The sequence below is a fragment of the Mobula hypostoma genome, chromosome 12, assembly GCF_963921235.1.
Source record: "Mobula hypostoma chromosome 12, sMobHyp1.1, whole genome shotgun sequence".
Classification (NCBI taxonomy): Eukaryota; Metazoa; Chordata; class Chondrichthyes; order Myliobatiformes; family Myliobatidae; genus Mobula; species Mobula hypostoma.
In genome coordinates this window covers 55,878,176-55,888,937 of record NC_086108.1, presented here as the reverse complement: position 1 = coordinate 55,888,937, position 10,762 = coordinate 55,878,176, and positions in this window count along the sequence as shown.

Sequence of the window (10,762 nt, the reverse complement as noted above, 5' to 3'; positions counted from 1 at the left end):
TTGCAGATGGCTCTGTGTGGGGTTTAAAACTTGTGCCAATTTATTAAGTGACAAGAGAGTGCCAGTGAAATTTTATTTTTAGCACCATCTGCCCACACTGGGCTGTGTGAAATTTACTGCGAGCTTCAAATTAGCACAATGGCATTTTTTCATTGCCAACTGACAATGCCTCCTCTAAAATACAAACATTGGAAGATTAAATGTTGGAGGAGAAAAAAATTGCAAACAGCAGAAATAAAGAAAAACATTATTGATTGGACACTTTTATTCATCAAAGTACTGAGTGTAGGAAATTAAAATTTCCTTTCTGGACAGTACAAAAATAAGTTGGAAATGTGGTTAATTCCAGCAACTTTACAATGAGTTATTTGGCTTATAAGGTTTCTAGGCAATTAAACAGGCCTTCATCTAAGTTTGCAGAGTTAGACCTTGATACTAAAGTGGCGACAAAGTAAATTGTGAGGCCAACAATGGCAAGGAATTGAGGACAACTGGTAAGTGAAAACCTGATCATTGGCAGAGGCACTAGTTGTAAATGGAAAAGAAAACAAGGAATGAAGGGGCAGAGAAACCAGCAGGAAATTGAGGAGTTGCTTATGTAGACATTTGCTGTGACTAAAACCAGGTGTGGGCTGCAGTGGGTGGGGAAACATTGGCTGCAGTTAGAAATGGGTGGGGTGGAACAGAAATTGCTTATGCCTGTTCAAAGAGCTCAGTTTAGAGAAAGAAAGACACCATGAACAAGATTTTGTCACATTCAGCCATTCAGCACCAAACAGGCCTTCTAATTGTCCATGCCCATGCTAGCCATTAACTATCTCTGTACACCAATCCCATTTTCTAGCACTCAGGCTGTAGAGCAGAGAACGTAGGAACAGGAACAGGCCCTTCTGCCCACAATGTTATGCTAAACCGATTAAATTAGTAATCAAATGGCCTAGTAAACTAATCTCATCTGCCTACACAATGTTCATATCTTTCCATTGTCCTCACAAGCATGTGCTTATCTTAAAAAATCCGTAATATCTGCCTCTACCAGCACTCCAGGCAGTGCTTTCCAGGTACCCACCGCTCTGTGTAATAAACTTGCCTCTCACGTCTCCTTTGAAATTGCCCTCTCTCACCTTAAATGCATGCCCTCTGGAATTAGACATTTCAACACTGGGGAGAAAAAGATACTGTCTGTCTACTCTATCTATGCCTCTCATGTTATGTAAATCTCTTTCAGATTTCTCCTCAGCCTCTGCTAGTACAGAGACAAAAATAAATGAATTTGTCTAACCTTTCAGTATAGCACATGCCCTCTGATCCAGACAACATCCTGGTAAACCTCTTCTGCACTCTTTCCAAAGCCTCAAAATCTTTCCTACAATGGGGTGACCAGAACTGTGTTCCATACTCCAGATACAGTCTAACGAGAGTTTTATAGAACTGCATCATGACTTCCTTCCATGAAGGACTATGTCAAACATCTTATTAAAGTACATGTAGACAGCATCCACAACTGTACCTTCATCAATCACCCTCGTCACCTCATCAAAAAACTCAATCAAGTTAGTAGGATACGACTTGTCCTGCATAAAGCCATGCTGGCCCTCCCTAATTAGGTCATGGTTCCAAATGCTCATAAATCCTATCCCTACGAATATCCTGCAGTAACTTCTCTACCACTGCTCTGAGACTCGCCGGTCTGTAGTTTATCCCTAGTTTCCTTCTTGAAAAATAGGAAAACATTAGCTACTTACCAGTCCTCCAGGAGCTTGCATGTGGCTCAAGAGGGCACGAAGATATTGGGCAAGGCCCCAGAAATCTTATCTCTTGCCTTTCTCAATAACATTGGGTAAATTCCATCAGATCCCATGGACTTATCCACCTTAATGCTCTTTACAAGGCCCAGCACTACCTCCTCCTTTATATTGAAATGTCCTAGCATATCATTACACACTACCTTCTCAACGGTAAATACTGATGTAAAGTACTCATTCAAGACCTCATCCACATCCAAGCAAAAGTCCCCCCCACCTATGCTTGAGTGGTCCTACCCTCACCCTAGTTATCCTCCTGCTCTTGATATAGAATGCCTTGAGATTCTCTTTAATCCTACTTGCCAAGGACTTTTCATAGCCCCTCCTGGCTTTCTTAATTCCCTTTCTGAGCTGTTTTCTAGCTTCTTTATAATCTTCAAGGGATCTGTTTGATTCTAGCTTCCAAAACTTTATATACTTTCCCTTTTCCATCTTGACTAAATTCATCACCTCTCCCAAAATCCAATATTCCCTCACCTTGTCATCTTTATCCTTCCCTCTGACTGGAACACACCTGTCCTGTACTCTGTGCAGTTGGTCTTTAAATATCCTCCACATGCCCGTCGTGGACTTGCCCAAAAACAACCATTTCCAAGTAAATATCTCTAGTTCCTGCCTAATGCTCTTGTAATTTGCCCTGCTCCAATTTAATACTCTCCTGCAAGGTCCATAGTTAAACTCATCTATAGCTAACTTAAAGCTTAAAGACGTCACTATTCCCACTGAGGTCGGTTACCTGGCCGGGATCATTTCTGAACACCAGGTCCAGCACAGCTCTCCCTCTTGTTGGACTATCTACATATTGATTTAAGAAACCCTCTTGGATGCACCTGATAAATTCTGCTCCATCTGAACTTCTTGCACTAAGAAGGTCCCAGTTTATATTATGGAAGTTGAAGTGCCCCATGCCGACAGTCGAATTGTTTTTACAACTTTCTTTAATCAGCCTGCATGTCTGTTCCTCAATGTCCCAGTGGCTACTGGGCTGTAGCCTATAATGCAATGGCGACTCATGCTTGCCTAGATGCTTGTTAAATCATGAGTCTTTGCTTTCAGCACCCAGTATGTCCAGATTCCAACCACCCTCTGGGTGGAAGGGAAAAAAACATTCCTCCAATCCCTTTAAACTTCTTACCACTTATAGCAACCCTCTGGCCTCTGGCTTCAGATATCTCCTTTATGGAGAGAAGTTATACATGATTTACATTATCTATGCCCCTCATAATTTTGTATATCTCCATCAGGTTCCCCTTTCAGCCTCCTCCACTTCAAGCAAAACAAACCCAGTGTATCCATTTTCTCCTCATAGCTGAAATGTTCCATCCCAAGGAAATCCTAAGTTGAGTCTGCAGTAAAGAAGGCAAATGCAATGTTGGCATTTATTTCAAGGGGAATAGAATATAAAAGCAAGGAGATAATGTTGAGCCTTTATAAGACACTAGTCAGGTGGCAACTAGAGTATTGTTAACAGTTTTGGGCCCCGTATCTCAGAAAGGATGTGTTGTCATTGGAGAGAGTTCAGAGGAGGTTCATTAGGATGATTTTGGGAATGAAGGGGTTAATATATGAGAAGCGTTTGGCAGCTTTGGGCCTGTACTCACTGGAATTTAGAAGGATAAGGGAGGATCTCATTGAAACCAACCAAATGTTGAAAGGACTAGATAAGGTGGATACAGAGAGGATGTTTCCTATGGTGGGGGTATCCAGAACTTAAGGGCACATCCTCAAAGTTGAGGGGTGACCCTTTAGGAGAAAGGAAAGGAAGAATTTTTTTAGCCAAAGAGTAGTGAATCTGTGGAATGCTCTGCCACAGACTGCGGTGGAGGCCAAGTCTGTGCGTATATTTAACGTGGCAGTTACTCATTTCGTAATTGGTCAGGGCTTCAAAGGATATGGCGCAAACACGAGAAAATCTGCAGATGCTGGAATTTCAAGCAACACGCACAAAATTGCTGGTGGAATGCAGCAGGCCAAGCAGCATCAATAGGAAGAAGTACAGTCGATGTTTCGGGTCGAGACCCTTTGTCAGGACTGGTGAGAAGGATATGATGAGAAGGCAAGTGTATGAAGTTGAGTGGGATCCAGGACCAGCCAGAGTGGAATGGCAGAGCTAACTCGATGGGCTGGTGGGCCTAATTCTGCTCCTATGTCTTATGGTCTTATGGTGTGGCAACCAGAGTTGCACAGGGTACTCCGGCTGACCACCTAATCAATTGTTTATAAAGTTGTACAATAAATACCCCTACTCTTAAACTCTGTACCTTGTCTAATGAAGGTTAGTATGCCATATGCTTTCTTAACCATCTTGCCTACTTGTGCTGACATCTGCAATGATACTCAGACTTGTACACCTTGGCCCTCTATTCTCCAATACAGTTGAGGGCCGTGCCTTTCATTCTGTATATTCTGCCCTTCTTATTCTTCACTTCACTGCACCTCAGTACCTCTAAGGCTAAATGTGGTCTGTGGTATAAACCCATCAGTGTGATGGCTCCAATCTTATGTTTGAGTTCTTTACCTTACTTTATACTTTATTGTCACCAAACAATTGATATTAGAACGTACAATCATCACAGCGATATTTGATTCTGTGCTTCCCGCTCCCTGGATTACAAATCGATAATAAATATTAAAAATTCAAATTATAAATCATAAATAGAAAATAGAAAAATGGAAAGTAAGGTAGTGCAAAAAAAAATGAGATGCAGGTCCAGATATTTGGAAGGTACGGCCCAGATCCAGGTCAGGATCTGTTCAGCAGTCTTATCACAGTTGGAAAGAAACTGTTCCCAAATCTGGCCACACAAGTCTTCAAGCTCCTGAGCCTTCTCCCGGAGGGAAGAGGGACGAAAAGTGTGTTGGCTGGGTGGGTCGTGTCCTTGATTATCCTGGCAGCACTGCTCCGACAGTGTGCAGTGTAAAGTGAGTCCACCGACAGAAGATTGGTTTGTGTGATGTGCTGGGCTGTGTTCACGATCTTCTGCTGCTTCTTTCGGTCTTGGACAGGACAACTTCCATAACAGGTTGTGATGCACCCTAGAAGAATGCTTTCTACGGTGCATCTATAAAAATTAGTGAGGGTTTTAGGGGACAGGCCAAATTTCTTTAGTTTTCTCAGGAAGTAAAGGTGCTGGTGGGCCTTCTTGGCAGTGAACTCTGCTTGGTTGGACCAGGTCAGGTCATTTGTGATATTGACCCTGAGGAACTTAAAGCTTTTGACCTGTTCCACTTGAGCACCACCGATGTAAATTGGGTTGTGCGGTCCCCTACTCCTTCTGAAGTCGGCAACCAATTCCTTCATCTTGCTGACGTTGAGGGATAAGTTATTGTCTTCGCACCATGCCACCAGGTTCTTAATTTCCTCTCTGTACTCAAACTCATCATTACCTGAGATACGGCCTACAATTGTAATGTCATCAGCAAACTTAAATACAGGTTTCCCCCGCCATCCGAAGGTAGAGCATTCCTATGAAACGGTTCGTAAGCCGAAATGTTGTAAAGTGAAGAAGCTATTACCATTTATTTATATGGGAAAATTTTGTGAGCGTTCGCAGACCCAAAAATAACCTACCAAATCATGACAAATAACACATAAAACCTAAAATAACAGTAACATATAGTACAAGCAGGAATGATATGAGATCTCCGTAGCGAAAATCTCACGTGTCTCACGCAAGCGCTGTTGGCAAGAACACTCTCTCCAATAATCTTTAAACTACGAAGCTGCCGAATCTACCAAATAACACGTAAAAATGCACAGCCTATATAAAGTAGACATAATGTATATACAATGTAGTATCACTTACCGAATCGGGAAGACAGCGCGGAGCGCACTGATGATGGTGTGCTAGACTGAGTCGTCGCAGTTTGGGTGGTGCAGTGGCCCCCACCCTCCGGGCCACCGACCCGATACGTTGCCGCGAAGAACACAGCAGTAGCCGGGAGCCACACAGCACATCTTTAAGAAAAAAGCCGAAATAAACATGCTAATTAATTAGGTGCCACCGACACGTAATTGTCGGCCCAGATCAGAGGCGATGCAATCGGAAATCGGCACTGATCTGGGGCGACGATTACGTGTCGGTGGCACCTAATTAATTAGCTTGTTTATTTCGGCTTTTTTCTTAAAGATGTGCTGTGTCTCCCGGCTACTGTTGCATTCTCCGCGATTCGGTACAGTATCTGTCCGGGGCCCGGGTGTTGGGGTGGTGGGACACGGGGGTGTCATCTCATCGTCGATCAGGGCAGGCAGCTCATCTTCTCCTATGACTGCCCGCCTCGATGTCGAAGGTCGAGGTTCGTTGTCTGTTGTGGCTGATGTGGAAGGCTTGCTTGACTGCTGAGCCTCGCGCATTTTTCAGTTTGTTTGTAAGGACTCAAACCATCCTGCAAGTATCCCCTAAACCTAAGTACCCTTTCAAAATTAAAGTTGTGCTTTATCATTGCAGCGAAAATCTCACGCAGTTGTTTCACCTTCTGCATTCGGTTTCGATTGTTATCCTTTCCTCTTCCAATTGCATCAGCTCTTCATCTATCAGTTCTTGGTCATGGGATGCCAAAACCTCTTCAACATCATCTTTGTCAGTTTCCACAAGCCAAACTCACTTTGTCCTTGCTTCGTTCACCACGATCGAAACCCTTAATTATGTCTAGTTTTACACTAAGTGTAACACCCTTACGAGCTCTTTTAGGCTTCTCCGATACCTTAGAACCCATCTTGCTAACGGCTGCTCACAGGCACGTGTTTAAGCAATGCCGTTCCGAATCCGGGGGCGAGCGGCCGCTCGGGGCGCGCGCTGCCTTATATCGCGCGCTGATTTTTTCGCGCGCTGATTCTTTATCGCGCGCTGCCTTTCTTCGTAACAGTGAAGACACCGTCTGAAAGCGAAAACAGGGTACTAATGTAGTTCTTTTGTAACAGTGAGGTTTCGTAAAGTGAACGTTTGAAAAGCGGGGGACAGCTGTATTGAGTTTGATGGAAACTTGGCTACACAATCATGGGTGTACAGGGAGTACATCAGGGGGCTGAGTACACAGCCTTGTGGGGCACCGGTGCTCAGAGTGATTGTAGAGGAGAGCTTGTCCTCTATTTTTACAGCCTGGGTTCTGTCTGTGAGAAAGTTGAAGATCCAGCTGCAGATCTGAGTGCTAAGGCCCAAGTTTGGAGCTTAGATTACCCATTACCCCTTAGATCTTAGACTACCCATTTAGATTCAGTCGATGAACCCTTCATTTCTTACCCTCGGAATCCAGCTGTGATATTGCTCTTCAAAGGTAATTCAACCCCTTTACCACCTTTACCACCCTTTCTATCTCTTCTAAAACATCAAAATCCTGGAATGTTAAGCGGTTAGTCTTGTCGCTCTCTCAATCAGGTCTCTGTTATTGTCACCATGTCATTGTTCCATACACTGATTCATACTCTAAGTTTGTCGCCTTACTCTTAATAGTCTTTGCGTTAAAATCGACACATCTAAACAACAAACCAACATTTTCATCTTCTTCCTTAAAGGCTTAAAAATGCTTATGCTGGTACATTCTATACCCTGCTGTTAGGGATGATAAATTGATGTCATCCCTGCATTTCAGAAATCAGAATTTCCTGCACAAATGCACAGTACATATGTAGGGGGATGGGAACCACAGCAGGACAACAAGTGATAGGATTGAGGGCAATGAGGCAATGAAGATAAGACTGAAAAGAAGGCCAGCAAGGCACAGGCTAATAAATGTGTTGGGACTGATCGGCTGAACTGTGCTCATTTCAGTGTTAGCAGGATTATGCATAAGGAGGATGAATTTACATCCTGCATCAGTGTATGGAATCTTGTTACCATTACAGAGACCTGGTTGTGTGAGGGGCAAGACTGGCAGCTCAGTGTTCCTGCGTTTTTCTGCGTTAGACATGACAGAGAGGGGGAATAAAAGAGGTGGGGGTTGCACTGCTGATAAAGGAGAATGTCATAGCAGTACTGGAGGGCAATTTAGGTGGAATTCAGAAATAGGAGAGGTTTAATTATGCTGATGGAATTATATTATATGACCCCTCTTCCAATAGCCACTGAGAGGTGGAGGGACAGATATGTAGACAGATTATGAAGAGATGCAGGAACAATACCTCCAAGAGGACCATAGCCTTGCCGTGGTTTGAAGGCTTGTGTGCTTCAATGACCCAGAGCACGATTTTGGCTGGAGTCAGGTCTTTGGCTCTTAGTGGGGTTACCTGTGCCAAACAGGTCAAAGAGTAGATGCCAGACAAAGTGTGGACGACGGCTCCTCCAGGTCTGGGGATTCAGCTCAGAGCTAACAACCCTGACTAGTCAAACAAAACCCATAGAACAGCAATGAAGAGTTCGTCTACATCTGTGTGTGATGGAGTTCTAGAGTCTCCACCTGGAACATGCGTGGTTGACAGTAGTGAAAACCAAGAGGAAGCCTCTGGCACAATGAAGGAAGCCTTGAACACCGACAGACAGAGGTAGAGGACCTTTGTTGCTGCTGTAAATGTCAGCAGCTTAACGGGCAGTAAGCAAGAAAGCAGGAGCACCAGGGTAGTCATTGTGCAAGACTTTAATTTCCTTAGTATTAACTGAAACTTCCTTAATACAAGAGACTTGGGATTTATTCAGTGCATCCAGGAGGCTTTCTGAAATAGTATGTAGACAGTTCAACAAGAGGAGAGAATCTGCTAGGAAATGAGCCAGGCCAGGTGACAGACCTGATAGTGGATGAGCATTTTGTGATTAGTGACCACAACTAATTATGTTTTAAAATAGTTATGTGGGTAATCAAACTGGATCTTTCTGGAAGATACTAAATAAGGAAGGTCAAATTATGGCAGAATGAAATAGGAGCTAAAGGACATTGATTGGGAGCAGCCGCTGTCAGACAAGTCTACATCTGACACATGAGAGATGTTTAAAGACCAGATGATTAAAGTTCATGATCAGCATAGTCTTTGAAGAAGTAAGGACAAGGATGGTGAGATAAGGGAAACTTGACTGACCTGAGAGAGCCTAAATTTAGTCAGGAAGGAAAAAAGAAGTTTACATAGAAACTTAGAAAACCCACAGCACAATACAGGCCCTTCAGCCCACAATGCTAAGCCGAACCTGTACTTACTTTAGAAATTACCTAGGGTTACACATAGCTCTCTATTTTTCTAAGCTCCCTGTACCTATCTAAGAGTCTTTTAAATGACTCTATTGTATCCGCCTCCACCGCCGTCACCAGCAGCCCATTCCATGCACTCACCACGCTCTACGTAAAAATACTTACCCCTGATATCTCCTCTGTACCTACTTCCAAGCACCTTAAAACTGTGCCCTCTCGTGTTAGACACTTCAACCCTGGGAAAAAGCCTCTGACTATCCACATGATCAATGTCTCTGATCATCTTATACACCTCTGTCAGGTCACCTCTTATCCTCTGCCATTCCAAGGAGAAAAGGCAGAGTTCACTCAACCTATTCTCATAAGGCATGCTCCCCAATCCAGCCAACATCCTTGTAGATCACCTCTGCACCCTTTCTATGGTTTCCACATCCTTCCTGTAGTGAGGTGACCAGAACTGAGCACAGTACTCCAAGTGGGGTCTGACCAGGGTCCTACATTACTGCAACATTACTTCTCGGCTCTTAAACTCAATCCCACGGTTGATGAAGGCCAATGCACCGTTTGCCTTCTTAACCACAGAGTCAACCCACGTAGCAACTTTGAGCGTCCTATGGACTCGGACCCCAAGATCCCCCTGACCCTCCACACTGTCAAGAGTGTTACCATTAATACTATACTCTGCCATCATATTTGACCTACCAAAATGAACCACCTCACACTTATCTGGGTTGAACTCCATCTGCCACTTCTCAGCCCAGTTTTACACCCCATCGATGTCCCACTGTAACCTCTGACAGCCCTCCACACTATCCACAACACCCCCAACCTTTGTGTCACCAGCAAATTTACTAACCCATCCCTCCACTTCCTCATTATAGACTCACTAGTCTATAATTTCCGAGGCTATCTCTGCTCCCTTTCTTGAATAAGGGAACAGCATCTGCAACCCTCCTATCCTCTGGAACCTCTCCATTGATCATTGCCCAAGGCTCAGCAATCACCTCCCACAGTAGCCTGGGGTTCATCTCACCCAGTCCCGGAGACTTATCCAACTTGATACTTTCCAACAGCTCCAGCACATCCTCTTTCTTAATGTCTATCTGCTCAAGCTTTTCAAACCACCGTAAGTCATCCCTACAATCGCGAAGATCCTTTTCTGTAGTGAACACTGAAGCAAAGTATTCATAAAGTACCTCTGCTGTCTCCTCCGGTTCCATACACACTTTTCCACTGTCACAGTTGATTGGTCCTATTCTCTCATGTCTTATCCTTATACATAAGGTTTCCGAAGCTAAAATCAAACTGGGCCTTTGTGGAGCATAAAGTTAACAGCAAAGTGCTCAAACAGGCAACTAGGAAGACTGAAGGGACCATGCAATATCCTTGGGAAGCAGGATCTGGGGAATGCCTAGGAATTTCATACATACATTAAGAAAAAGAGGATAACTAAGGCGAGGGTAGGACTACTCAAGGGTGCAGGGATTTTGTGCTTGAAGACTCGGGTATTCAATGAGAACTTTGTGTCACTATTTACCAAGGAGAAGGATTTAGAAGATAGTGAAAACAGAGTGGGGTGTGCTAATGTGCTGGGACATTTTGAGATTAATGAGGAAGTAGTGGCTGGCTCTTCTGAAATGCATTAAGATGGATAAGCCCACAGGGCCTCGCTGTTCTCTTCTGACCTCTGTTGTTAACAAGGTGCTTTCATCCACAGAACTGCAGCTCATTAGATGTTTTTTGCTTCTCAAACCTTTCTCTGTAAATTCTCAATAATGTGTGAAAATCCAAGAAGTCAGCAGTTTCTGAGATGCTCAAACCAACAATCATTTCATGGTTAAAGT